We start from the raw sequence: 27,495 nt of genomic DNA on the forward strand, positions 1-27,495 counted from the left end.
GTGGCTGCTGCTGTGCACAGGTATATAAAGGCTCAGAGCCTATTATGACACGCGCAGCCAGCGTTCCATTGCCACATTCCATCTACTGCAGGCAGGATACCTGGCTGGCTGAATGTCGCTGAGAAGCTCACAGAGACCGCCATAAGCAACAGTTTAACAGAATGCCACAGACTAATCAACCAAACTTTTTGGGTTGGGTTCTCTTTTATAGTCTGCAGACATTAAATGAAAGAAGTCAGTGTTCCAGCAGAAGGAGACAACGTTTCAGAAAAGGCATTGTAGCAAACCAAAAAAGAAATTTTAAGCGCAGCAGAGTAACCAGCGCACATACCTGTTAGCTCAGGTGAGTTTAAAAGGCTGCTGTTGATAACAAGGGCATTTGCTAAATAGATGGTGTGTGTGCAACAATATACTGAAAGGTCAATTATATTGTGCAGCTTATCTCACCACCTGTAGTTATTTAGGTGAAAGCTCCAAAATGCTTGCCTAATATGTCTGTTTATCCAAAAGGAAGTAAAAAGGGAGAGCTAGAAAGATAGCATTGCATCACATTACATGGCAATGCAATGCACAGTTGCTGAAGTTGAACCAAAATGAGCTTGTAATCTGGCTTCTGCAACTTTGAACATGAAAAATCCAATGAGGAGAAGAAAAGCAAAGCCAAAGAGTCCATCCCAAAATCCGACAAACAAGCAAAATGAACAAAAAACATTGAATTCAATTCTTTCTGATTTTAGAAACTGCATTAAAGAAGGAGTGCACCGGTCCTGGAGATACTGCAATACCAGGTCAATGCATGGAGTGGACAGAGCAAGCTCTTTTTCCATCTCCCTGTTCTAAAAATCCATTTAATATATGGTCCCCAGATAGGGGACGTATCAGATATTAAACTGATAAGAACAGATACTACACTTGATCTTAGCCAAAAGGCCGAGAAGCGATAACCAGAATTGGTTTCAAACTACGGAGCCACCCAAGGATCCTGAAAAGTCCATTTGTGGAGATGAGCTCCTGGACTCCCGTTAAGAAGACATGTTGTCAACCTCTAGATCCCTTACATGCCTGCACTTTTCGGCTTGCTGCTGCTGCAATCCACGCGTTTTAGATCTGCATAACTCCACCTCTTTAAACACAGCACCTTCACCCCCTGCTGTTCCCACCCGCCTCAACACCGTTGGAAGGGAGGAGAACCAATTAAGGCGGGGGGTGGGGTGGAACGAGCAGCTGTCTACCCTTAGCAGGAGGGCTCCTGATTACATACCTCTCCTGCTGCTGCTGCTGCTGGCTGTCCAGCAGCAGACTGAAGGTGGCTGCTGCTGTGCACAGGTATATAAAGGCTCAGAGCCTATTATGACACGCGCAGCCAGCGTTCCATTGCCACATTCCATCTACTGCAGGCAGGATACCTGGCTGGCTGAATGTCGCTGAGAAGCTCACAGAGACCGCCATAAGCAACAGTTTAACAGAATGCCACAGACTAATCAACCAAACTTTTTGGGTTGGGTTCTCTTTTATAGTCTGCAGGCATTAAATGAAAGAAGTCAGTGTTCCAGCAGAAGGAGACAACGTTTCAGAAAAGGCATTGTAGCAAACCAAAAAAGAAATTTTAAGCGCAGCAGAGTAACCAGCGCACATACCTGTTAGCTCAGGTGAGTTTAAAAGGCTGCTGTTGATAACAAGGGCATTTGCTAAATAGATGGTGTGTGTGCAACAATATACTGAAAGGTCAATTATATTGTGCAGCTTATCTCACCACCTGTAGTTATTTAGGTGAAAGCTCCAAAATGCTTGCCTAATATGTCTGTTTATCCAAAAGGAAGTAAAAAGGGAGAGCTAGAAAGATAGCATTGCATCACATTACATGGCAATGCAATGCACAGTTGCTGAAGTTGAACCAAAATGAGCTTGTAATCTGGCTTCTGCAACTTTGAACATGAAAAATCCAATGAGGAGAAGAAAAGCAAAGCCAAAGAGTCCATCCCAAAATCCGACAAACAAGCAAAATGAACAAAAAACATTGAATTCAATTCTTTCTGATTTTAGAAACTGCATTAAAGAAGGGGTGCACCGGTCCTGGAGATACTGCAATACCAGGTCAATGCGTGGAGTGGACAGAGCAAGCTCTTTTTCCATCTCCCTGTTCTAAAAATCCATTTAATATATGGTCCCCAGATAGGGGACGTATCAGATATTAAACTGATAAGAACAGATACTACACTTGATCTTAGCCAAAAGGCCGAGAAGCGATAACCAGAATTGGTTTCAAACTACGGAGCCACCCAAGGATCCTGAAAAGTCCATTTGTGGAGATGAGCTCCTGGACTCCCGTTAAGAAGACATGTTGTCAACCTCTAGATCCCTTACATGCCTGCACTTTTCGGCTTGCTGCTGCTGCAATCCACGCGTTTTAGATCTGCATAACTCCACCTCTTTAAACACAGCACCTTCACCCCCTGCTGTTCCCACCCGCCTCAACACCGTTGGAAGGGAGGAGAACCAATTAAGGCGGGGGGTGGGGTGGAACGAGCAGCTGTCTACCCTTAGCAGGAGGGCTCCTGATTACATACCTCTCCTGCTGCTGCTGCTGCTGGCTGTCCAGCAGCAGACTGAAGGTGGCTGCTGCTGTGCACAGGTATATAAAGGCTCAGAGCCTATTATGACACGCGCAGCCAGCGTTCCATTGCCACATTCCATCTACTGCAGGCAGGATACATGGCTGGCTGAATGTCGCTGAGAAGCTCACAGAGACCGCCATAAGCAACAGTTTAACAGAATGCCACAGACTAATCAACCAAACTTTTTGGGTTGGGTTCTCTTTTATAGTCTGCAGGCATTAAATGAAAGAAGTCAGTGTTCCAGCAGAAGGAGACAACGTTTCAGAAAAGGCATTGTAGCAAACCAAAAAAGAAATTTTAAGCGCAGCAGAGTAACCAGCGCACATACCTGTTAGCTCAGGTGAGTTTAAAAGGCTGCTGTTGATAACAAGGGCATTTGCTAAATAGATGGTGTGTGTGCAACAATATACTGAAAGGTCAATTATATTGTGCAGCTTATCTCACCACCTGTAGTTATTTAGGTGAAAGCTCCAAAATGCTTGCCTAATATGTCTGTTTATCCAAAAGGAAGTAAAAAGGGAGAGCTAGAAAGATAGCATTGCATCACATTACATGGCAATGCAATGCACAGTTGCTGAAGTTGAACCAAAATGAGCTTGTAATCTGGCTTCTGCAACTTTGAACATGAAAAATCCAATGAGGAGAAGAAAAGCAAAGCCAAAGAGTCCATCCCAAAATCCGACAAACAAGCAAAATGAACAAAAAACATTGAATTCAATTCTTTCTGATTTTAGAAACTGCATTAAAGAAGGGGTGCACCGGTCTTGGAGATACTGCAATACCAGGTCAATGCGTGGAGTGGACAGAGCAAGCTCTTTTTCCATCTCCCTGTTCTAAAAATCCATTTAATATATGGTCCCCAGATAGGGGACGTATCAGATATTAAACTCATAAGAACAGATTTTTTTTTTTTTAAATTGAATGCGTCAGAAGACGCGACATAAATTTAAATTTCCATATTTACATGGACAACAAAAATGTCGCCTACGCCTTCATCACTCGTATTCAACATATTTTTCTTTAAGAAAATTTATAAATAAATATAACACAAACATAACAAATCTTTTCCACAAGAAAAACTCAATCTTTTAACACAATAACAAAAGAAAACAATTAAATACTCTATCCTATCTTAAACCCAGCTTTACTAGCTGAGTAGAAAAGGATGTCCCACCAATCTTCATGGAGCTTTCCACTTTCCCCATATAACTCTAATACTTGTGTTGCAATATCCATCGGAATCTTGTACATTTCGCAAAATCTCTTCGGGTAAGACTTAAAATTTTTCTCAATGCTGAATCTCATCAACTTCAATTTACCTGGCTCTAAGGACTTCCTCACTTTCTTGATCACTTCAGGCCATTCTTCTTTAGTGGTCTTGGGTGCCTCAGCACCAGACTCCTTCTTTTCACTTGTACTCTTTTCCTTCTTTTTACCTTTTCCCTTCTTTTCTTCCCTTTTATATCTTCCTGGACAATCTTTAAAACTATGATCTGTATCCCAGCATAAATTACATGATTTCTCTTCCGTACAGTCTTTGGCCAAATGTCCTTCACCTTTACATTCTCTGCAAATTATTTTCTTACAGTCTGCAGCATGATGACCTTTGTCAGAACACTTCCTACAGAGTCTTTCAACACCATCATAAAAGACTGTACCCCAGACACCTCCAATTCTGATGCTCATATCCAAAAGACATAATGAGCCTGCTTCATTTTCCTTGAAAGTTACTAAGAACTTCCATTTTCCGGACCAAAATCCATACTCATTATTTATCTTCCCTTGAATCTCTGCAGCTGCACATTGCAACAAAAGCCTGGTTCTAATATCTTCCACTTCTACTTTAGGTGACGCCATCCGCACAATCACAGTCTTAATCTTCCTAGGAAAATGGGGAGTCATAATCACCCCCTCATATTCCACTGCTTTGCTCAAAGAAAACCATGTTCTTTCCACATTCTCGCATGGACTTTTAGTTTCAAAACATACATCATATATTCCTTTCTTGGGGTAGTCCAGAATGGCGAGGACATTACTCCTCTCCACTCCCAGGGGCCCCAAAAGTACTCTCACCAGCCATCCAAGTCCTTTTTCTCTCCTGTGTTCTTCTGTGACGAAGAAACGCAGAGCGTCACGAATCCTCTCTGCTTTCGGGATTCCTCCCTGTGGACTGCCTCCTGAAGCCGACATCCCCATCTCTGGATCCATCTTCTCCACGTCAGAAGGTCACCTCCACAAAACACAAAGGAATTGCAAGGTATTGATCACTCCTCGTTGTCTGGGGACTAATCCGCCTGCCCACAGCAACAAGGGGGTGAAGTCATCTGTTACAAGGACAATCCCCCAAGGCCAACAAGACGGGTACCCCAGACACCTCAGGTCAGACCAGATGCAGCAACTGGTAGATCACTACACCTGATCTTAGCCAAAAGGCCGAGAAGCGATAACCAGAATTGGTTTCAAACTACGGAGCCACCCAAGGATCCTGAAAAGTCCATTTGTGGAGATGAGCTCCTGGACTCCCGTTAAGAAGACATGTTGTCAACCTCTAGATCCCTTACATGCCTGCACTTTTCGGCTTGCTGCTGCTGCAATCCACGCGTTTTAGATCTGCATAACTCCACCTCTTTAAACACAGCACCTTCACCCCCTGCTGTTCCCACCCGCCTCAACACCGTTGGAAGGGAGGAGAACCAATTAAGGCGGGGGGTGGGGTGGAACGAGCAGCTGTCTACCCTTAGCAGGAGGGCTCCTGATTACATACCTCTCCTGCTGCTGCTGCTGGCTGTCCAGCAGCAGACTGAAGGTGGCTGCTGCTGTGCACAGGTATATAAAGGCTCAGAGCCTATTATGACACGCGCAGCCAGCGTTCCATTGCCACATTCCATCTACTGCAGGCAGGATACCTGGCTGGCTGAATGTCGCTGAGAAGCTCACAGAGACCGCCATAAGCAACAGTTTAACAGAATGCCACAGACTAATCAACCAAACTTTTTGGGTTGGGTTCTCTTTTATAGTCTGCAGGCATTAAATGAAAGAAGTCAGTGTTCCAGCAGAAGGAGACAACGTTTCAGAAAAGGCATTGTAGCAAACCAAAAAAGAAATTTTAAGCGCAGCAGAGTAACCAGCGCACATACCTGTTAGCTCAGGTGAGTTTAAAAGGCTGCTGTTGATAACAAGGGCATTTGCTAAATAGATGGTGTGTGTGCAACAATATACTGAAAGGTCAATTATATTGTGCAGCTTATCTCACCACCTGTAGTTATTTAGGTGAAAGCTCCAAAATGCTTGCCTAATATGTCTGTTTATCCAAAAGGAAGTAAAAAGGGAGAGCTAGAAAGATAGCATTGCATCACATTACATGGCAATGCAATGCACAGTTGCTGAAGTTGAACCAAAATGAGCTTGTAATCTGGCTTCTGCAACTTTGAACATGAAAAATCCAATGAGGAGAAGAAAAGCAAAGCCAAAGAGTCCATCCCAAAATCCGACAAACAAGCAAAATGAACAAAAAACATTGAATTCAATTCTTTCTGATTTTAGAAACTGCATTAAAGAAGGGGTGCACCGGTCCTGGAGATACTGCAATACCAGGTCAATGCGTGGAGTGGACAGAGCAAGCTCTTTTTCCATCTCCCTGTTCTAAAAATCCATTTAATATATGGTCCCCAGATAGGGGACGTATCAGATATTAAACTGATAAGAACAGATACTACACTTGATCTTAGCCAAAAGGCCGAGAAGCGATAACCAGAATTGGTTTCAAACTACGGAGCCACCCAAGGATCCTGAAAAGTCCATTTGTGGAGATGAGCTCCTGGACTCCCGTTAAGAAGACATGTTGTCAACCTCTAGATCCCTTACATGCCTGCACTTTTCGGCTTGCTGCTGCTGCAATCCACGCGTTTTAGATCTGCATAACTCCACCTCTTTAAACACAGCACCTTCACCCCCTGCTGTTCCCACCCGCCTCAACACCGTTGGAAGGGAGGAGAACCAATTAAGGCGGGGGGTGGGGTGGAACGAGCAGCTGTCTACCCTTAGCAGGAGGGCTCCTGATTACATACCTCTCCTGCTGCTGCTGCTGCTGGCTGTCCAGCAGCAGACTGAAGGTGGCTGCTGCTGTGCACAGGTATATAAAGGCTCAGAGCCTATTATGACACGCGCAGCCAGCGTTCCATTGCCACATTCCATCTACTGCAGGCAGGATACCTGGCTGGCTGAATGTCGCTGAGAAGCTCACAGAGACCGCCATAAGCAACAGTTTAACAGAATGCCACAGACTAATCAACCAAACTTTTTGGGTTGGGTTCTCTTTTATAGTCTGCAGGCATTAAATGAAAGAAGTCAGTGTTCCAGCAGAAGGAGACAACGTTTCAGAAAAGGCATTGTAGCAAACCAAAAAAGAAATTTTAAGCGCAGCAGAGTAACCAGCGCACATACCTGTTAGCTCAGGTGAGTTTAAAAGGCTGCTGTTGATAACAAGGGCATTTGCTAAATAGATGGTGTGTGTGCAACAATATACTGAAAGGTCAATTATATTGTGCAGCTTATCTCACCACCTGTAGTTATTTAGGTGAAAGCTCCAAAATGCTTGCCTAATATGTCTGTTTATCCAAAAGGAAGTAAAAAGGGAGAGCTAGAAAGATAGCATTGCATCACATTACATGGCAATGCAATGCACAGTTGCTGAAGTTGAACCAAAATGAGCTTGTAATCTGGCTTCTGCAACTTTGAACATGAAAAATCCAATGAGGAGAAGAAAAGCAAAGCCAAAGAGTCCATCCCAAAATCCGACAAACAAGCAAAATGAACAAAAAACATTGAATTCAATTCTTTCTGATTTTAGAAACTGCATTAAAGAAGGGGTGCACCGGTCCTGGAGATACTGCAATACCAGGTCAATGCGTGGAGTGGACAGAGCAAGCTCTTTTTCCATCTCCCTGTTCTAAAAATCCATTTAATATATGGTCCCCAGATAGGGGACGTATCAGATATTAAACTGATAAGAACAGATACTACACTTGATCTTAGCCAAAAGGCCGAGAAGCGATAACCAGAATTGGTTTCAAACTACGGAGCCACCCAAGGATCCTGAAAAGTCCATTTGTGGAGATGAGCTCCTGGACTCCCGTTAAGAAGACATGTTGTCAACCTCTAGATCCCTTACATGCCTGCACTTTTCGGCTTGCTGCTGCTGCAATCCACGCGTTTTAGATCTGCATAACTCCACCTCTTTAAACACAGCACCTTCACCCCCTGCTGTTCCCACCCGCCTCAACACCGTTGGAAGGGAGGAGAACCAATTAAGGCGGGGGGTGGGGTGGAACGAGCAGCTGTCTACCCTTAGCAGGAGGGCTCCTGATTACATACCTCTCCTGCTGCTGCTGCTGCTGGCTGTCCAGCAGCAGACTGAAGGTGGCTGCTGCTGTGCACAGGTATATAAAGGCTCAGAGCCTATTATGACACGCGCAGCCAGCGTTCCATTGCCACATTCCATCTACTGCAGGCAGGATACCTGGCTGGCTGAATGTCGCTGAGAAGCTCACAGAGACCGCCATAAGCAACAGTTTAACAGAATGCCACAGACTAATCAACCAAACTTTTTGGGTTGGGTTCTCTTTTATAGTCTGCAGGCATTAAATGAAAGAAGTCAGTGTTCCAGCAGAAGGAGACAACGTTTCAGAAAAGGCATTGTAGCAAACCAAAAAAGAAATTTTAAGCGCAGCAGAGTAACCAGCGCACATACCTGTTAGCTCAGGTGAGTTTAAAAGGCTGCTGTTGATAACAAGGGCATTTGCTAAATAGATGGTGTGTGTGCAACAATATACTGAAAGGTCAATTATATTGTGCAGCTTATCTCACCACCTGTAGTTATTTAGGTGAAAGCTCCAAAATGCTTGCCTAATATGTCTGTTTATCCAAAAGGAAGTAAAAAGGGAGAGCTAGAAAGATAGCATTGCATCACATTACATGGCAATGCAATGCACAGTTGCTGAAGTTGAACCAAAATGAGCTTGTAATCTGGCTTCTGCAACTTTGAACATGAAAAATCCAATGAGGAGAAGAAAAGCAAAGCCAAAGAGTCCATCCCAAAATCCGACAAACAAGCAAAATGAACAAAAAACATTGAATTCAATTCTTTCTGATTTTAGAAACTGCATTAAAGAAGGGGTGCACCGGTCCTGGAGATACTGCAATACCAGGTCAATGCGTGGAGTGGACAGAGCAAGCTCTTTTTCCATCTCCCTGTTCTAAAAATCCATTTAATATATGGTCCCCAGATAGGGGACGTATCAGATATTAAACTGATAAGAACAGATACTACACTTGATCTTAGCCAAAAGGCCGAGAAGCGATAACCAGAATTGGTTTCAAACTACGGAGCCACCCAAGGATCCTGAAAAGTCCATTTGTGGAGATGAGCTCCTGGACTCCCGTTAAGAAGACATGTTGTCAACCTCTAGATCCCTTACATGCCTGCACTTTTCGGCTTGCTGCTGCTGCAATCCACGCGTTTTAGATCTGCATAACTCCACCTCTTTAAACACAGCACCTTCACCCCCTGCTGTTCCCACCCGCCTCAACACCGTTGGAAGGGAGGAGAACCAATTAAGGCGGGGGGTGGGGTGGAACGAGCAGCTGTCTACCCTTACCAGGAGGGCTCCTGATTACATACCTCTCCTGCTGCTGCTGCTGCTGGCTGTCCAGCAGCAGACTGAAGGTGGCTGCTGCTGTGCACAGGTATATAAAGGCTCAGAGCCTATTATGACACGCGCAGCCAGCATTCCATTGCCACATTCCATCTAGTGCAGGCAGGATACCTGGCTGGCTGAATGTCGCTGAGAAGCTCACAGAGACCGCCATAAGCAACAGTTTAACAGAATGCCACAGACTAATCAACCAAACTTTTTGGGTTGGGTTCTCTTTTATAGTCTGCAGGCATTAAATGAAAGAAGTCAGTGTTCCAGCAGAAGGAGACAACGTTTCAGAAAAGGCATTGTAGCAAACCAAAAAAGAAATTTTAAGCGCAGCAGAGTAACCAGCGCACATACCTGTTAGCTCAGGTGAGTTTAAAAGGCTGCTGTTGATATCAAGGGCATTTGCTAAATAGATGGTGTGTGTGCAACAATATACTGAAAGGTCAATTATATTGTGCAGCTTATCTCACCACCTGTAGTTATTTAGGTGAAAGCTCCAAAATGCTTGCCTAATATGTCTGTTTATCCAAAAGGAAGTAAAAAGGGAGAGCTAGAAAGATAGCATTGCATCACATTACATGGCAATGCAATGCACAGTTGCTGAAGTTGAACCAAAATGAGCTTGTAATCTGGCTTCTGCAACTTTGAACATGAAAAATCCAATGAGGAGAAGAAAAGCAAAGCCAAAGAGTCCATCCCAAAATCCGACAAACAAGCAAAATGAACAAAAAACATTGAATTCAATTCTTTCTGATTTTAGAAACTGCATTAAAGAAGGGGTGCACCGGTCCTGGAGATACTGCAATACCAGGTCAATGCGTGGAGTGGACAGAGCAAGCTCTTTTTCCATCTCCCTGTTCTAAAAATCCATTTAATATATGGTCCCCAGATAGGGGACGTATCAGATATTAAACTGATAAGAACAGATACTACACTTGATCTTAGCCAAAAGGCCGAGAAGCGATAACAAGAATTGGTTTCAAACTACGGAGCCACCCAAGGATCCTGAAAAGTCCATTTGTGGAGATGAGCTCCTGGACTCCCGTTAAGAAGACATGTTGTCAACCTCTAGATCCCTTACATGCCTGCACTTTTCGGCTTGCTGCTGCTGCAATCCACGCGTTTTAGATCTGCATAACTCCACCTCTTTAAACACAGCACCTTCACCCCCTGCTGTTCCCACCCGCCTCAACACCGTTGGAAGGGAGGAGAACCAATTAAGGCGGGGGGTGGGGTGGAACGAGCAGCTGTCTACCCTTAGCAGGAGGGCTCCTGATTACATACCTCTCCTGCTGCTGCTGCTGCTGGCTGTCCAGCAGCAGACTGAAGGTGGCTGCTGCTGTGCACAGGTATATAAAGGCTCAGAGCCTATTATGACACGCGCAGCCAGCGTTCCATTGCCACATTCCATCTACTGCAGGCAGGATACCTGGCTGGCTGAATGTCGCTGAGAAGCTCACAGAGACCGCCATAAGCAACAGTTTAACAGAATGCCACAGACTAATCAACCAAACTTTTTGGGTTGGGTTCTCTTTTATAGTCTGCAGGCATTAAATGAAAGAAGTCAGTGTTCCAGCAGAAGGAGACAACATTTCAGAAAAGGCATTGTAGCAAACCAAAAAAGAAATTTTAAGCGCAGCAGAGTAACCAGCGCACATACCTGTTAGCTCAGGTGAGTTTAAAAGGCTGCTGTTGATAACAAGGGCATTTGCTAAATAGATGGTGTGTGTGCAACAATATACTGAAAGGTCAATTATATTGTGCAGCTTATCTCACCACCTGTAGTTATTTAGGTGAAAGCTCCAAAATGCTTGCCTAATATGTCTGTTTATCCAAAAGGAAGTAAAAAGGGAGAGCTAGAAAGATAGCATTGCATCACATTACATGGCAATGCAATGCACAGTTGCTGAAGTTGAACCAAAATGAGCTTGTAATCTGGCTTCTGCAACTTTGAACATGAAAAATCCAATGAGGAGAAGAAAAGCAAAGCCAAAGAGTCCATCCCAAAATCCGACAAACAAGCAAAATGAACAAAAAACATTGAATTCAATTCTTTCTGATTTTAGAAACTGCATTAAAGAAGGGGTGCACCGGTCCTGGAGATACTGCAATACCAGGTCAATGCGTGGAGTGGACAGAGCAAGCTCTTTTTCCATCTCCCTGTTCTAAAAATCCATTTAATATATGGTCCCCAGATAGGGGACGTATCAGATATTAAACTGATAAGAACAGATACTACACTTGATCTTAGCCAAAAGGCCGAGAAGCGATAACCAGAATTGGTTTCAAACTACGGAGCCACCCAAGGATCCTGAAAAGTCCATTTGTGGAGATGAGCTCCTGGACTCCCGTTAAGAAGACATGTTGTCAACCTCTAGATCCCTTACATGCCTGCACTTTTCGGCTTGCTGCTGCTGCAATCCACGCGTTTTAGATCTGCATAACTCCACCTCTTTAAACACAGCACCTTCACCCCCTGCTGTTCCCACCCGCCTCAACACCGTTGGAAGGGAGGAGAACCAATTAAGGCGGGGGGTGGGGTGGAACGAGCAGCTGTCTACCCTTAGCAGGAGGGCTCCTGATTACATACCTCTCCTGCTGCTGCTGCTGCTGGCTGTCCAGCAGCAGACTGAAGGTGGCTGCTGCTGTGCACAGGTATATAAAGGCTCAGAGCCTATTATGACACGCGCAGCCAGCGTTCCATTGCCACATTCCATCTACTGCAGGCAGGATACCTGGCTGGCTGAATGTCGCTGAGAAGCTCACAGAGACCGCCATAAGCAACAGTTTAACAGAATGCCACAGACTAATCAACCAAACTTTTTGGGTTGGGTTCTCTTTTATAGTCTGCAGGCATTAAATGAAAGAAGTCAGTGTTCCAGCAGAAGGAGACAACGTTTCAGAAAAGGCATTGTAGCAAACCAAAAAAGAAATTTTAAGCGCAGCAGAGTAACCAGCGCACATACCTGTTAGCTCAGGTGAGTTTAAAAGGCTGCTGTTGATAACAAGGGCATTTGCTAAATAGATGGTGTGTGTGCAACAATATACTGAAAGGTCAATTATATTGTGCAGCTTATCTCACCACCTGTAGTTATTTAGGTGAAAGCTCCAAAATGCTTGCCTAATATGTCTGTTTATCCAAAAGGAAGTAAAAAGGGAGAGCTAGAAAGATAGCATTGCATCACATTACATGGCAATGCAATGCACAGTTGCTGAAGTTGAACCAAAATGAGCTTGTAATCTGGCTTCTGCAACTTTGAACATGAAAAATCCAATGAGGAGAAGAAAAGCAAAGCCAAAGAGTCCATCCCAAAATCCGACAAACAAGCAAAATGAACAAAAAACATTGAATTCAATTCTTTCTGATTTTAGAAACTGCATTAAAGAAGGGGTGCACCGGTCCTGGAGATACTGCAATACCAGGTCAATGCGTGGAGTGGACAGAGCAAGCTCTTTTTCCATCTCCCTGTTCTAAAAATCCATTTAATATATGGTCCCCAGATAGGGGACGCATCAGATATTAAACTGATAAGAACAGATACTACACTTGATCTTAGCCAAAAGGCCGAGAAGCGATAACCAGAATTGGTTTCAAACTACGGAGCCACCCAAGGATCCTGAAAAGTCCATTTGTGGAGATGAGCTCCTGGACTCCCGTTAAGAAGACATGTTGTCAACCTCTAGATCCCTTACATGCCTGCACTTTTCGGCTTGCTGCTGCTGCAATCCACGCGTTTTAGATCTGCATAACTCCACCTCTTTAAACACAGCACCTTCACCCCCTGCTGTTCCCACCCGCCTCAACACCGTTGGAAGGGAGGAGAACCAATTAAGGCGGGGGGTGGGGTGGAACGAGCAGCTGTCTACCCTTAGCAGGAGGGCTCCTGATTACATACCTCTCCTGCTGCTGCTGCTGCTGGCTGTCCAGCAGCAGACTGAAGGTGGCTGCTGCTGTGCACAGGTATATAAAGGCTCAGAGCCTATTATGACACGCGCAGCCAGCGTTCCATTGCCACATTCCATCTACTGCAGGCAGGATACCTGGCTGGCTGAATGTCGCTGAGAAGCTCACAGAGACCGCCATAAGCAACAGTTTAACAGAATGCCACAGACTAATCAACCAAACTTTTTGGGTTGGGTTCTCTTTTATAGTCTGCAGGCATTAAGTGAAAGAAGTCAGTGTTCCAGCAGAAGGAGACAACGTTTCAGAAAAGGCATTGTAGCAAACCAAAAAAGAAATTTTAAGCGCAGCAGAGTAACCAGCGCACATACCTGTTAGCTCAGGTGAGTTTAAAAGGCTGCTGTTGATAACAAGGGCATTTGCTAAATAGATGGTGTGTGTGCAACAATATACTGAAAGGTCAATTACATTGTGCAGCTTATCTCACCACCTGTAGTTATTTAGGTGAAAGCTCCAAAATGCTTGCCTAATATGTCTGTTTATCCAAAAGGAAGTAAAAAGGGAGAGCTAGAAAGATAGCATTGCATCACATTACATGGCAATGCAATGCACAGTTGCTGAAGTTGAACCAAAATGAGCTTGTAATCTGGCTTCTGCAACTTTGAACATGAAAAATCCAATGAGGAGAAGAAAAGCAAAGCCAAAGAGTCCATCCCAAAATCCGACAAACAAGCAAAATGAACAAAAAACATTGAATTCAATTCTTTCTGATTTTAGAAACTGCATTAAAGAAGGGGTGCACCGGTCCTGGAGATACTGCAATACCAGGTCAATGCGTGGAGTGGACAGAGCAAGCTCTTTTTCCATCTCCCTGTTCTAAAAATCCATTTAATATATGGTCCCCAGATAGGGGACGTATCAGATATTAAACTGATAAGAACAGATACTACACTTGATCTTAGCCAAAAGGCCGAGAAGCGATAACCAGAATTGGTTTCAAACTACGGAGCCACCCAAGGATCCTGAAAAGTCCATTTGTGGAGATGAGCTCCTGGACTCCCGTTAAGAAGACATGTTGTCAACCTCTAGATCCCTTACATGCCTGCACTTTTCGGCTTGCTGCTGCTGCAATCCACGCGTTTTAGATCTGCATAACTCCACCTCTTTAAACACAGCACCTTCACCCCCTGCTGTTCCCACCCGCCTCAACACCGTTGGAAGGGAGGAGAACCAATTAAGGCGGGGGGTGGGGTGGAACGAGCAGCTGTCTACCCTTAGCAGGAGGGCTCCTGATTACATACCTCTCCTGCTGCTGCTGCTGCTGCTGGCTGTCCAGCAGCAGACTGAAGGTGGCTGCTGCTGTGCACAGGTATATAAAGGCTCAGAGCCTATTATGACACGCGCAGCCAGCGTTCCATTGCCACATTCCATCTACTGCAGGCAGGATACCTGGCTGGCTGAATGTCGCTGAGAAGCTCACAGAGACCGCCATAAGCAACAGTTTAACAGAATGCCACAGACTAATCAACCAAACTTTTTGGGTTGGGTTCTCTTTTATAGTCTGCAGGCATTAAATGAAAGAAGTCAGTGTTCCAGCAGAAGGAGACAACGTTTCAGAAAAGGCATTGTAGCAAACCAAAAAAGAAATTTTAAGCGCAGCAGAGTAACCAGCGCACATACCTGTTAGCTCAGGTGAGTTTAAAAGGCTGCTGTTGATAACAAGGGCATTTGCTAAATAGATGGTGTGTGTGCAACAATATACTGAAAGGTCAATTATATTGTGCAGCTTATCTCACCACCTGTAGTTATTTAGGTGAAAGCTCCAAAATGCTTGCCTAATATGTCTGTTTATCCAAAAGGAAGTAAAAAGGGAGAGCTAGAAAGATAGCATTGCATCACATTACATGGCAATGCAATGCACAGTTGCTGAAGTTGAACCAAAATGAGCTTGTAATCTGGCTTCTGCAACTTTGAACATGAAAAATCCAATGAGGAGAAGAAAAGCAAAGCCAAAGAGTCCATCCCAAAATCCGACAAACAAGCAAAATGAACAAAAAACATTGAATTCAATTCTTTCTGATTTTAGAAACTGCATTAAAGAAGGGGTGCACCGGTCCTGGAGATACTGCAATACCAGGTCAATGCGTGGAGTGGACAGAGCAAGCTCTTTTTCCATCTCCCTGTTCTAAAAATCCATTTAATATATGGTCCCCAGATAGGGGACGTATCAGATATTAAACTGATAAGAACAGATACTACACTTGATCTTAGCCAAAAGGCCGAGAAGCGATAACCAGAATTGGTTTCAAACTACGGAGCCACCCAAGGATCCTGAAAAGTCCATTTGTGGAGATGAGCTCCTGGACTCCCGTTAAGAAGACATGTTGTCAACCTCTAGATCCCTTACATGCCTGCACTTTTCGGCTTGCTGCTGCTGCAATCCACGCGTTTTAGATCTGCATAACTCCACCTCTTTAAACACAGCACCTTCACCCCCTGCTGTTCCCACCCGCCTCAACACCGTTGGAAGGGAGGAGAACCAATTAAGGCGGGGGGTGGGGTGGAACGAGCAGCTGTCTACCCTTAGCAGGAGGGCTCCTGATTACATACCTCTCCTGCTGCTGCTGCTGCTGGCTGTCCAGCAGCAGACTGAAGGTGGCTGCTGCTGTGCACAGGTATATAAAGGCTCAGAGCCTATTATGACACGCGCAGCCAGCGTTCCATTGCCATATTCCATCTACTGCAGGCAGGATACCTGGCTGGCTGAATGTCGCTGAGAAGCTCACAGAGACCGCCATAAGCAACAGTTTAACAGAATGCCACAGACTAATCAACCAAACTTTTTGGGTTGGGTTCTCTTTTATAGTCTGCAGGCATTAAATGAAAGAAGTCAGTGTTCCAGCAGAAGGAGACAACGTTTCAGAAAAGGCATTGTAGCAAACCAAAAAAGAAATTTTAAGCGCAGCAGAGTAACCAGCGCACATACCTGTTAGCTCAGGTGAGTTTAAAAGGCTGCTGTTGATAACAAGGGCATTTGCTAAATAGATGGTGTGTGTGCAACAATATACTGAAAGGTCAATTATATTGTGCAGCTTATCTCACCACCTGTAGTTATTTAGGTGAAAGCTCCAAAATGCTTGCCTAATATGTCTGTTTATCCAAAAGGAAGTAAAAAGGGAGAGCTAGAAAGATAGCATTGCATCACATTACATGGCAATGCAATGCACAGTTGCTGAAGTTGAACCAAAATGAGCTTGTAATCTGGCTTCTGCAACTTTGAACATGAAAAATCCAATGAGGAGAAGAAAAGCAAAGCCAAAGAGTCCATCCCAAAATCCGACAAACAAGCAAAATGAACAAAAAACATTGAATTCAATTCTTTCTGATTTTAGAAACTGCATTAAAGAAGGGGTGCACCGGTCCTGGAGATACTGCAATACCAGGTCAATGCGTGGAGTGGACAGAGCAAGCTCTTTTTCCATCTCCCTGTTCTAAAAATCCATTTAATATATGGTTCCCAGATAGGGGACGTATCAGATATTAAACTGATAAGAACAGATACTACACTTGATCTTAGCCAAAAGGCCGAGAAGCGATAACCAGAATTGGTTTCAAACTACGGAGCCACCCAAGGATCCTGAAAAGTCCATTTGTGGAGATGAGCTCCTGGACTCCCGTTAAGAAGACATGTTGTCAACCTCTAGATCCCTTACATGCCTGCACTTTTCGGCTTGCTGCTGCTGCAATCCACGCGTTTTAGATCTGCATAACTCCACCTCTTTAAACACAGCACCTTCACCCCCTGCTGTTCCCACCCGCCTCAACACCGTTGGAAGGGAGGAGAACCAATTAAGGCGGGGGGTGGGGTGGAACGAGCAGCTGTCTACCCTTAGCAGGAGGGCTCCTGATTACATACCTCTCCTGCTGCTGCTGCTGCTGGCTGTCCAGCAGCAGACTGAAGGTGGCTGCTGCTGTGCACAGGTATATAAAGGCTCAGAGCCTATTATGACACGCGCAGCCAGCGTTCCATTGCCACATTCCATCTACTGCAGGCAGGATACCTGGCTGGCTGAATGTCGCTGAGAAGCTCACAGAGACCGCCATAAGCAACAGTTTAACAGAATGCCACAGACTAATCAACCAAACTTTTTGGGTTGGGTTCTCTTTTATAGTCTGCAGGCATTAAATGAAAGAAGTCAGTGTTCCAGCAGAAGGAGACAACGTTTCAGAAAAGGCATTGTAGCAAACCAAAAAAGAAATTTTAAGCGCAGCAGAGTAACCAGCGCACATACCTGTTAGCTCAGGTGAGTTTAAAAGGCTGCTGTTGATAACAAGGGCATTTGCTAAATAGATGGTGTGTGTGCAACAATATACTGAAAGGTCAATTATATTGTGCAGCTTATCTCACCACCTGTAGTTATTTAGGTGAAAGCTCCAAAATGCTTGCCTAATATGTCTGTTTATCCAAAAGGATGTAAAAAGGGAGAGCTAGAAAGATAGCATTGCATCACATTACATGGCAATGCAATGCACAGTTGCTGAAGTTGAACCAAAATGAGCTTGTAATCTGGCTTCTGCAACTTTGAACATGAAAAATCCAATGAGGAGAAGAAAAGCAAAGCCAAAGAGTCCATCCCAAAATCCGACAAACAAGCAAAATGAACAAAAAACATTGAATTCAATTCTTTCTGATTTTAGAAACTGCATTAAAGAAGGGGTGCACCGGTCCTGGAGATACTGCAATACCAGGTCAATGCGTGGAGTGGACAGAGCAAGCTCTTTTTCCATCTCCCTGTTCTAAAAATCCATTTAATATATGGTCCCCAGATAGGGGACGTATCAGATATTAAACTGATAAGAACAGATACTACACTTGATCTTAGCCAAAAGGCCGAGAAGCGATAACCAGAATTGGTTTCAAACTACGGAGCCACCCAAGGATCCTGAAAAGTCCATTTGTGGAGATGAGCTCCTGGACTCCCGTTAAGAAGACATGTTGTCAACCTCTAGATCCCTTACATGCCTGCACTTTTCGGCTTGCTGCTGCTGCAATCCACGCGTTTTAGATCTGCATAACTCCACCTCTTTAAACACAGCACCTTCACCCCCTGCTGTTCCCACCCGCCTCAACACCGTTGGAAGGGAGGAGAACCAATTAAGGCGGGGGGTGGGGTGGAACGAGCAGCTGTCTACCCTTAGCAGGAGGGCTCCTGATTACATACCTCTCCTGCTGCTGCTGCTGCTGGCTGTCCAGCAGCAGACTGAAGGTGGCTGCTGCTGTGCACAGGTATATAAAGGCTCAGAGCCTATTATGACACGCGCAGCCAGCGTTCCATTGCCACATTCCATCTACTGCAGGCAGGATACCTGGCTGGCTGAATGTCGCTGAGAAGCTCACAGAGACCGCCATAAGCAACAGTTTAACAGAATGCCACAGACTAATCAACCAAACTTTTTGGGTTGGGTTCTCTTTTATAGTCTGCAGGCATTAAATGAAAGAAGTCAGTGTTCCAGCAGAAGGAGACAACGTTTCAGAAAAGGCATTGTAGCAAACCAAAAAAGAAATTTTAAGCGCAGCAGAGTAACCAGCGCACATACCTGTTAGCTCAGGTGAGTTTAAAAGGCTGCTGTTGATAACAAGGGCATTTGCTAAATAGATGGTGTGTGTGCAACAATATACTGAAAGGTCAATTATATTGGGCAGCTTATCTCACCACCTGTAGTTATTTAGGTGAAAGCTCCAAAATGCTTGCCTAATATGTCTGTTTATCCAAAAGGAAGTAAAAAGGGAGAGCTAGAAAGATAGCATTGCATCACATTACATGGCAATGCAATGCACAGTTGCTGAAGTTGAACCAAAATGAGCTTGTAATCTGGCTTCTGCAACTTTGAACATGAAAAATCCAATGAGGAGAAGAAAAGCAAAGCCAAAGAGTCCATCCCAAAATCCGACAAACAAGCAAAATGAACAAAAAACATTGAATTCAATTCTTTCTGATTTTAGAAACTGCATTAAAGAAGGGGTGCACCGGTCCTGGAGATACTGCAATACCAGGTCAATGCGTGGAGTGGACAGAGCAAGCTCTTTTTCCATCTCCCTGTTCTAAAAATCCATTTAATATATGGTCCCCAGATAGGGGACGTATCAGATATTAAACTGATAAGAACAGATACTACACTTGATCTTAGCCAAAAGGCCGAGAAGCGATAACCAGAATTGGTTTCAAACTACGGAGCCACCCAAGGATCCTGAAAAGTCCATTTGTGGAGATGAGCTCCTGGACTCCCGTTAAGAAGACATGTTGTCAACCTCTAGATCCCTTACATGCCTGCACTTTTCGGCTTGCTGCTGCTGCAATCCACGCGTTTTAGATCTGCATAACTCCACCTCTTTAAACACAGCACCTTCACCCCCTGCTGTTCCCACCCGCCTCAACACCGTTGGAAGGGAGGAGAACCAATTAAGGCGGGGGGTGGGGTGGAACGAGCAGCTGTCTACCCTTAGCAGGAGGGCTCCTGATTACATACCTCTCCTGCTGCTGCTGCTGCTGGCTGTCCAGCAGCAGACTGAAGGTGGCTGCTGCTGTGCACAGGTATATAAAGGCTCAGAGCCTATTATGACACGCGCAGCCAGCGTTCCATTGCCACATTCCATCTACTGCAGGCAGGATACCTGGCTGGCTGAATGTCGCTGAGAAGCTCACAGAGACCGCCATAAGCAACAGTTTAACAGAATGCCACAGACTAATCAACCAAACTTTTTGGGTTGGGTTCTCTTTTATAGTCTGCAGGCATTAAATGAAAGAAGTCAGTGTTCCAGCAGAAGGAGACAACGTTTCAGAAAAGGCATTGTAGCAAACCAAAAAAGAAATTTTAAGCGCAGCAGAGTAACCAGCGCACATACCTGTTAGCTCAGGTGAGTTTAAAAGGCTGCTGTTGATAACAAGGGCATTTGCTAAATAGATGGTGTGTGTGCAACAATATACTGAAAGGTCAATTATATTGTGCAGCTTATCTCACCACCTGTAGTTATTTAGGTGAAAGCTCCAAAATGCTTGCCTAATATGTCTGTTTATCCAAAAGGAAGTAAAAAGGGAGAGCTAGAAAGATAGCATTGCATCACATTACATGGCAATGCAATGCACAGTTGCTGAAGTTGAACCAAAATGAGCTTGTAATCTGGCTTCTGCAACTTTGAACATGAAAAATCCAATGAGGAGAAGAAAAGCAAAGCCAAAGAGTCCATCCCAAAATCCGACAAACAAGCAAAATGAACAAAAAACATTGAATTCAATTCTTTCTGATTTTAGAAACTGCATTAAAGAAGGGGTGCACCGGTCCTGGAGATACTGCAATACCAGGTCAATGCGTGGAGTGGACAGAGCAAGCTCTTTTTCCATCTCCCTGTTCTAAAAATCCATTTAATATATGGTCCCCAGATAGGGGACGTATCAGATATTAAACTGATAAGAACAGATACTACACTTGATCTTAGCCAAAAGGCCGAGAAGCGATAACCAGAATTGGTTTCAAACTACGGAGCCACCCAAGGATCCTGAAAAGTCCATTTGTGGAGATGAGCTCCTGGACTCCCGTTAAGAAGACATGTTGTCAACCTCTAGATCCCTTACATGCCTGCACTTTTCGGCTTGCTGCTGCTGCAATCCACGCGTTTTAGATCTGCATAACTCCACCTCTTTAAACACAGCACCTTCACCCCCTGCTGTTCCCACCCGCCTCAACACCGTTGGAAGGGAGGAGAACCAATTAAGGCGGGGGGTGGGGTGGAACGAGCAGCTGTCTACCCTTAGCAGGAGGGCTCCTGATTACATACCTCTCCTGCTGCTGCTGCTGCTGGCTGTCCAGCAGCAGACTGAAGGTGGCTGCTGCTGTGCACAGGTATATAAAGGCTCAGAGCCTATTATGACACGCGCAGCCAGCGTTCCATTGCCACATTCCATCTACTGCAGGCAGGATACCTGGCTGGCTGAATATCGCTGAGAAGCTCACAGAGACCGCCATAAGCAACAGTTTAACAGAATGCCACAGACTAATCAACCAAACTTTTTGGGTTGGGTTCTCTTTTATAGTCTGCAGGCATTAAATGAAAGAAGTCAGTGTTCCAGCAGAAGGAGACAACGTTTCAGAAAAGGCATTGTAGCAAACCAAAAAAGAAATTTTAAGCGCAGCAGAGTAACCAGCGCACATACCTGTTAGCTCAGGTGAGTTTAAAAGGCTGCTGTTGATAACAAGGGCATTTGCTAAATAGATGGTGTGTGTGCAACAATATACTGAAAGGTCAATTATATTGTGCAGCTTATCTCACCACCTGTAGTTATTTAGGTGAAAGCTCCAAAATGCTTGCCTAATATGTCTGTTTATCCAAAAGGAAGTAAAAAGGGAGAGCTAGAAAGATAGCATTGCATCACATTACATGGCAATGCAATGCACAGTTGCTGAAGTTGAACCAAAATGAGCTTGTAATCTGGCTTCTGCAACTTTGAACATGAAAAATCCAATGAGGAGAAGAAAAGAAAAGCCAAAGAGTCCATCCCAAAATCCGACAAACAAGCAAAATGAACAAAAAACATTGAATTCAATTCTTTCTGATTTTAGAAACTGCATTAAAGAAGGGGTGCACCGGTCCTGGAGATACTGCAATACCAGGTCAATGCGTGGAGTGGACAGAGCAAGCTCTTTTTCCATCTCCCTGTTCTAAAAATCCATTTAATATATGGTCCCCAGATAGGGGACGTATCAGATATTAAACTGATAAGAACAGATACTACACTTGATCTTAGCCAAAAGGCCGAGAAGCGATAACCAGAATTGGTTTCAAACTACGGAGCCACCCAAGGATCCTGAAAAGTCCATTTGTGGAGATGAGCTCCTGGACTCCCGTTAAGAAGACATGTTGTCAACCTCTAGATCCCTTACATGCCTGCACTTTTCGGCTTGCTGCTGCTGCAATCCACGCGTTTTAGATCTGCATAACTCCACCTCTTTAAACACAGCACCTTCACCCCCTGCTGTTCCCACCCGCCTCAACACCGTTGGAAGGGAGGAGAACCAATTAAGGCGGGGGGTGGGGTGGAACGAGCAGCTGTCTACCCTTAGCAGGAGGGCTCCTGATTACATACCTCTCCTGCTGCTGCTGCTGCTGGCTGTCCAGCAGCAGACTGAAGGTGGCTGCTGCTGTGCACAGGTATATAAAGGCTCAGAGCCTATTATGACACGCGCAGCCAGCGTTCCATTGCCACATTCCATCTACTGCAGGCAGGATACCTGGCTGGCTGAATGTCGCTGAGAAGCTCACAGAGACCGCCATAAGCAACAGTTTAACAGAATGCCACAGACTAATCAACCAAACTTTTTGGGTTGGGTTCTCTTTTATAGTCTGCAGGCATTAAATGAAAGAAGTCAGTGTTCCAGCAGAAGGAGACAACGTTTCAGAAAAGGCATTGTAGCAAACCAAAAAAGAAATTTTAAGCGCAGCAGAGTAACCAGCGCACATACCTGTTAGCTCAGGTGAGTTTAAAAGGCTGCTGTTGATAACAAGGGCATTTGCTAAATAGATGGTGTGTGTGCAACAATATACTGAAAGGTCAATTATATTGGGCAGCTTATCTCACCACCTGTAGTTATTTAGGTGAAAGCTCCAAAATGCTTGCCTAATATGTCTGTTTATCCAAAAGGAAGTAAAAAGGGAGAGCTAGAAAGATAGCATTGCATCACATTACATGGCAATGCAATGCACAGTTGCTGAAGTTGAACCAAAATGAGCTTGTAATCTGGCTTCTGCAACTTTGAACATGAAAAATCCAATGAGGAGAAGAAAAGCAAAGCCAAAGAGTCCATCCCAAAATCCGACAAACAAGCAAAATGAACAAAAAACATTGAATTCAATTCTTTCTGATTTTAGAAACTGCATTAAAGAAGGGGTGCACCGGTCCTGGAGATACTGCAATACCAGGTCAATGCGTGGAGTGGACAGAGCAAGCTCTTTTTCCATCTCCCTGTTCTAAAAATCCATTTAATATATGGTCCCCAGATAGGGGACGTATCAGATATTAAACTGATAAGAACAGATACTACACTTGATCTTAGCCAAAAGGCCGAGAAGCGATAACCAGAATTGGTTTCAAACTACGGAGCCACCCAAGGATCCTGAAAAGTCCATTTGTGGAGATGAGCTCCTGGACTCCCGTTAAGAAGACATGTTGTCAACCTCTAGATCCCTTACATGCCTGCACTTTTCGGCTTGCTGCTGCTGCAATCCACGCGTTTTAGATCTGCATAACTCCACCTCTTTAAACACAGCACCTTCACCCCCTGCTGTTCCCACCCGCCTCAACACCGTTGGAAGGGAGGAGAACCAATTAAGGCGGGGGGTGGGGTGGAACGAGCAGCTGTCTACCCTTAGCAGGAGGGCTCCTGATTACATACCTCTCCTGCTGCTGCTGCTGCTGGCTGTCCAGCAGCAGACTGAAGGTGGCTGCTGCTGTGCACAGGTATATAAAGGCTCAGAGCCTATTATGACACGCGCAGCCAGCGTTCCATTGCCACATTCCATCTACTGCAGGCAGGATACCTGGCTGGCTGAATGTCGCTGAGAAGCTCACAGAGACCGCCATAAGCAACAGTTTAACAGAATGCCACAGACTAATCAACCAAACTTTTTGGGTTGGGTTCTCTTTTATAGTCTGCAGGCATTAAATGAAAGAAGTCAGTGTTCCAGCAGAAGGAGACAACGTTTCAGAAAAGGCATTGTAGCAAACCAAAAAAGAAATTTTAAGCGCAGCAGAGTAACCAGCGCACATACCTGTTAGCTCAGGTGAGTTTAAAAGGCTGCTGTTGATAACAAGGGCATTTGCTAAATAGATGGTGTGTGTGCAACAATATACTGAAAGGTCAATTATATTGGGCAGCTTATCTCACCACCTGTAGTTATTTAGGTGAAAGCTCCAAAATGCTTGCCTAATATGTCTGTTTATCCAAAAGGAAGTAAAAAGGGAGAGCTAGAAAGATAGCATTGCATCACATTACATGGCAATGCAATGCACAGTTGCTGAAGTTGAACCAAAATGAGCTTGTAATCTGGCTTCTGCAACTTTGAACATGAAAAATCCAATGAGGAGAAGAAAAGCAAAGCCAAAGAGTCCATCCCAAAATCCGACAAACAAGCAAAATGAACAAAAAACATTGAATTCAATTCTTTCTGATTTTAGAAACTGCATTAAAGAAGGGGTGCACCGGTCCTGGAGATACTGCAATACCAGGTCAATGCGTGGAGTGGACAGAGCAAGCTCTTTTTCCATCTCCCTGTTCTAAAAATCCATTTAATATATGGTCCCCAGATAGGGGACGTATCAGATATTAAACTGATAAGAACAGATACTACACTTGATCTTAGCCAAAAGGCCGAGAAGCGATAACCAGAATTGGTTTCAAACTACGGAGCCACCCAAGGATCCTGAAAAGTCCATTTGTGGAGATGAGCTCCTGGACTCCCGTTAAGAAGACATGTTGTCAACCTCTAGATCCCTTACATGCCTGCACTTTTCGGCTTGCTGCTGCTGCAATCCACGCGTTTTAGATCTGCATAACTCCACCTCTTTAAACACAGCACCTTCACCCCCTGCTGTTCCCACCCGCCTCAACACCGTTGGAAGGGAGGAGAACCAATTAAGGCGGGGGGTGGGGTGGAACGAGCAGCTGTCTACCCTTAGCAGGAGGGCTCCTGATTACATACCTCTCCTGCTGCTGCTGCTGCTGGCTGTCCAGCAGCAGACTGAAGGTGGCTGCTGCTGTGCACAGGTATATAAAGGCTCAGAGCCTATTATGACACGCGCAGCCAGCGTTCCATTGCCACATTCCATCTACTGCAGGCAGGATACCTGGCTGGCTGAATGTCGCTGAGAAGCTCACAGAGACCGCCATAAGCAACAGTTTAACAGAATGCCACAGACTAATCAACCAAACTTTTTGGGTTGGGTTCTCTTTTATAGTCTGCAGGCATTAAATGAAAGAAGTCAGTGTTCCAGCAGAAGGAGACAACGTTTCAGAAAAGGCATTGTAGCAAACCAAAAAAGAAATTTTAAGCGCAGCAGAGTAACCAGCGCACATACCTGTTAGCTCAGGTGAGTTTAAAAGGCTGCTGTTGATAACAAGGGCATTTGCTAAATAGATGGTGTGTGTGCAACAATATACTGAAAGGTCAATTATATTGTGCAGCTTATCTCACCACCTGTAGTTATTTAGGTGAAAGCTCCAAAATGCTTGCCTAATATGTCTGTTTATCCAAAAGGAAGTAAAAAGGGAGAGCTAGAAAGATAGCATTGCATCACATTACATGGCAATGCAATGCACAGTTGCTGAAGTTGAACCAAAATGAGCTTGTAATCTGGCTTCTGCAACTTTGAACATGAAAAATCCAATGAGGAGAAGAAAAGCAAAGCCAAAGAGTCCATCCCAAAATCCGACAAACAAGCAAAATGAACAAAAAACATTGAATTCAATTCTTTCTGATTTTAGAAACTGCATTAAAGAAGGGGTGCACCGGTCCTGGAGATACTGCAATACCAGGTCAATGCGTGGAGTGGACAGAGCAAGCTCTTTTTCCATCTCCCTGTTCTAAAAATCCATTTAATATATGGTCCCCAGATAGGGGACGTATCAGATATTAAACTGATAAGAACAGATACTACACTTGATCTTAGCCAAAAGGCCGAGAAGCGATAACCAGAATTGGTTTCAAACTACGGAGCCACCCAAGGATCCTGAAAAGTCCATTTGTGGAGATGAGCTCCTGGACTCCCGTTAAGAAGACATGTTGTCAACCTCTAGATCCCTTACATGCCTGCACTTTTCGGCTTGCTGCTGCTGCAATCCACGCGTTTTAGATCTGCATAACTCCACCTCTTTAAACACAGCACCTTCACCCCCTGCTGTTCCCACCCGCCTCAACACCGTTGGAAGGGAGGAGAACCAATTAAGGCGGGGGGTGGGGTGGAACGAGCAGCTGTCTACCCTTAGCAGGAGGGCTCCTGATTACATACCTCTCCTGCTGCTGCTGCTGCTGGCTGTCCAGCAGCAGACTGAAGGTGGCTGCTGCTGTGCACAGGTATATAAAGGCTCAGAGCCTATTATGACACGCGCAGCCAGCGTTCCATTGCCACATTCCATCTACTGCAGGCAGGATACCTGGCTGGCTGAATGTCGCTGAGAAGCTCACAGAGACCGCCATAAGCAACAGTTTAACAGAATGCCACAGACTAATCAACCAAACTTTTTGGGTTGGGTTCTCTTTTATAGTCTGCAGGCATTAAATGAAAGAAGTCAGTGTTCCAGCAGAAGGAGACAACGTTTCAGAAAAGGCATTGTAGCAAACCAAAAAAGAAATTTTAAGCGCAGCAGAGTAACCAGCGCACATACCTGTTAGCTCAGGTGAGTTTAAAAGGCTGCTGTTGATAACAAGGGCATTTGCTAAATAGATGGTGTGTGTGCAACAATATACTGAAAGGTCAATTATATTGTGCAGCTTATCTCACCACCTGTAGTTATTTAGGTGAAAGCTCCAAAATGCTTGCCTAATATGTCTGTTTATCCAAAAGGAAGTAAAAAGGGAGAGCTAGAAAGATAGCATTGCATCACATTACATGGCAATGCAATGCACAGTTGCTGAAGTTGAACCAAAATGAGCTTGTAATCTGGCTTCTGCAACTTTGAACATGAAAAATCCAATGAGGAGAAGAAAAGCAAAGCCAAAGAGTCCATCCCAAAATCCGACAAACAAGCAAAATGAACAAAAAACATTGAATTCAATTCTTTCTGATTTTAGAAACTGCATTAAAGAAGGGGTGCACCGGTCCTGGAGATACTGCAATACCAGGTCAATGCGTGGAGTGGACAGAGCAAGCTCTTTTTCCATCTCCCTGTTCTAAAAATCCATTTAATATATGGTCCCCAGATAGGGGACGTATCAGATATTAAACTGATAAGAACAGATACTACACTTGATCTTAGCCAAAAGGCCGAGAAGCGATAACCAGAATTGGTTTCAAACTACGGAGCCACCCAAGGATCCTGAAAAGTCCATTTGTGGAGATGAGCTCCTGGACTCCCGTTAAGAAGACATGTTATCAACCTCTAGATCCCTTACATGCCTGCACTTTTCGGCTTGCTGCTGCTGCAATCCACGCGTTTTAGATCTGCATAACTCCACCTCTTTAAACACAGCACCTTCACCCCCTGCTGTTCCCACCCGCCTCAACACCGT

At 44.6% G+C, this 27,495-nt stretch overlaps 19 non-coding genes and 1 pseudogene across 19 annotated transcripts; all 20 read right to left on the minus strand.

Annotated features, from left to right (window-relative positions):
• Positions 1-751: 751 nt before the first annotated feature.
• LOC141239835 (U2 spliceosomal RNA) lies at positions 752-942 on the minus strand. Its single transcript, XR_012305183.1, has one exon. It is a non-coding gene; the product is annotated as a U2 spliceosomal RNA (small nuclear RNA).
• A 1,115-nt stretch (positions 943-2,057) lies between these two features.
• LOC141239629 (U2 spliceosomal RNA) lies at positions 2,058-2,248 on the minus strand. The gene has a single exon (XR_012304984.1). It is a non-coding gene; the product is annotated as a U2 spliceosomal RNA (small nuclear RNA).
• Positions 2,249-3,363: 1,115 nt separating this feature from the next.
• Positions 3,364-3,538, minus strand: LOC141239948 (U2 spliceosomal RNA; annotated as a pseudogene).
• Positions 3,539-6,172: 2,634 nt separating this feature from the next.
• On the minus strand, positions 6,173-6,363 carry LOC141239630 (U2 spliceosomal RNA). The gene has a single exon (XR_012304985.1). It is a non-coding gene; the product is annotated as a U2 spliceosomal RNA (small nuclear RNA).
• A 1,115-nt stretch (positions 6,364-7,478) lies between these two features.
• Positions 7,479-7,669, minus strand: LOC141239632 (U2 spliceosomal RNA). Its single transcript, XR_012304987.1, has one exon. It is a non-coding gene; the product is annotated as a U2 spliceosomal RNA (small nuclear RNA).
• A 1,115-nt stretch (positions 7,670-8,784) lies between these two features.
• Positions 8,785-8,975, minus strand: LOC141239633 (U2 spliceosomal RNA). The gene has a single exon (XR_012304988.1). It is a non-coding gene; the product is annotated as a U2 spliceosomal RNA (small nuclear RNA).
• Positions 8,976-10,090: 1,115 nt separating this feature from the next.
• On the minus strand, positions 10,091-10,281 carry LOC141239634 (U2 spliceosomal RNA). The gene has a single exon (XR_012304989.1). It is a non-coding gene; the product is annotated as a U2 spliceosomal RNA (small nuclear RNA).
• Positions 10,282-11,396: 1,115 nt separating this feature from the next.
• On the minus strand, positions 11,397-11,587 carry LOC141239635 (U2 spliceosomal RNA). The gene has a single exon (XR_012304990.1). It is a non-coding gene; the product is annotated as a U2 spliceosomal RNA (small nuclear RNA).
• Positions 11,588-12,702: 1,115 nt separating this feature from the next.
• On the minus strand, positions 12,703-12,893 carry LOC141239861 (U2 spliceosomal RNA). Its single transcript, XR_012305208.1, has one exon. It is a non-coding gene; the product is annotated as a U2 spliceosomal RNA (small nuclear RNA).
• Positions 12,894-14,008: 1,115 nt separating this feature from the next.
• Positions 14,009-14,199, minus strand: LOC141239636 (U2 spliceosomal RNA). Its single transcript, XR_012304991.1, has one exon. It is a non-coding gene; the product is annotated as a U2 spliceosomal RNA (small nuclear RNA).
• A 1,118-nt stretch (positions 14,200-15,317) lies between these two features.
• LOC141239637 (U2 spliceosomal RNA) lies at positions 15,318-15,508 on the minus strand. The gene has a single exon (XR_012304992.1). It is a non-coding gene; the product is annotated as a U2 spliceosomal RNA (small nuclear RNA).
• A 1,115-nt stretch (positions 15,509-16,623) lies between these two features.
• On the minus strand, positions 16,624-16,814 carry LOC141239875 (U2 spliceosomal RNA). Its single transcript, XR_012305222.1, has one exon. It is a non-coding gene; the product is annotated as a U2 spliceosomal RNA (small nuclear RNA).
• A 1,115-nt stretch (positions 16,815-17,929) lies between these two features.
• Positions 17,930-18,120, minus strand: LOC141239638 (U2 spliceosomal RNA). Its single transcript, XR_012304993.1, has one exon. It is a non-coding gene; the product is annotated as a U2 spliceosomal RNA (small nuclear RNA).
• Positions 18,121-19,235: 1,115 nt separating this feature from the next.
• LOC141239639 (U2 spliceosomal RNA) lies at positions 19,236-19,426 on the minus strand. The gene has a single exon (XR_012304994.1). It is a non-coding gene; the product is annotated as a U2 spliceosomal RNA (small nuclear RNA).
• Positions 19,427-20,541: 1,115 nt separating this feature from the next.
• Positions 20,542-20,732, minus strand: LOC141239640 (U2 spliceosomal RNA). Its single transcript, XR_012304995.1, has one exon. It is a non-coding gene; the product is annotated as a U2 spliceosomal RNA (small nuclear RNA).
• A 1,115-nt stretch (positions 20,733-21,847) lies between these two features.
• Positions 21,848-22,038, minus strand: LOC141239641 (U2 spliceosomal RNA). Its single transcript, XR_012304996.1, has one exon. It is a non-coding gene; the product is annotated as a U2 spliceosomal RNA (small nuclear RNA).
• Positions 22,039-23,153: 1,115 nt separating this feature from the next.
• LOC141239643 (U2 spliceosomal RNA) lies at positions 23,154-23,344 on the minus strand. Its single transcript, XR_012304998.1, has one exon. It is a non-coding gene; the product is annotated as a U2 spliceosomal RNA (small nuclear RNA).
• A 1,115-nt stretch (positions 23,345-24,459) lies between these two features.
• Positions 24,460-24,650, minus strand: LOC141239644 (U2 spliceosomal RNA). The gene has a single exon (XR_012304999.1). It is a non-coding gene; the product is annotated as a U2 spliceosomal RNA (small nuclear RNA).
• Positions 24,651-25,765: 1,115 nt separating this feature from the next.
• LOC141239645 (U2 spliceosomal RNA) lies at positions 25,766-25,956 on the minus strand. The gene has a single exon (XR_012305000.1). It is a non-coding gene; the product is annotated as a U2 spliceosomal RNA (small nuclear RNA).
• A 1,115-nt stretch (positions 25,957-27,071) lies between these two features.
• LOC141239646 (U2 spliceosomal RNA) lies at positions 27,072-27,262 on the minus strand. The gene has a single exon (XR_012305001.1). It is a non-coding gene; the product is annotated as a U2 spliceosomal RNA (small nuclear RNA).
• Positions 27,263-27,495: the final 233 nt, after the last annotated feature.

Source organism: Phyllobates terribilis, unplaced genomic scaffold (assembly GCF_046119375.1).
Source record: "Phyllobates terribilis strain yellow unplaced genomic scaffold, ASM4611937v1 Scaffold_779__1_contigs__length_684578, whole genome shotgun sequence".
In the NCBI taxonomy this organism is placed as follows: domain Eukaryota; kingdom Metazoa; phylum Chordata; class Amphibia; order Anura; family Dendrobatidae; genus Phyllobates; species Phyllobates terribilis.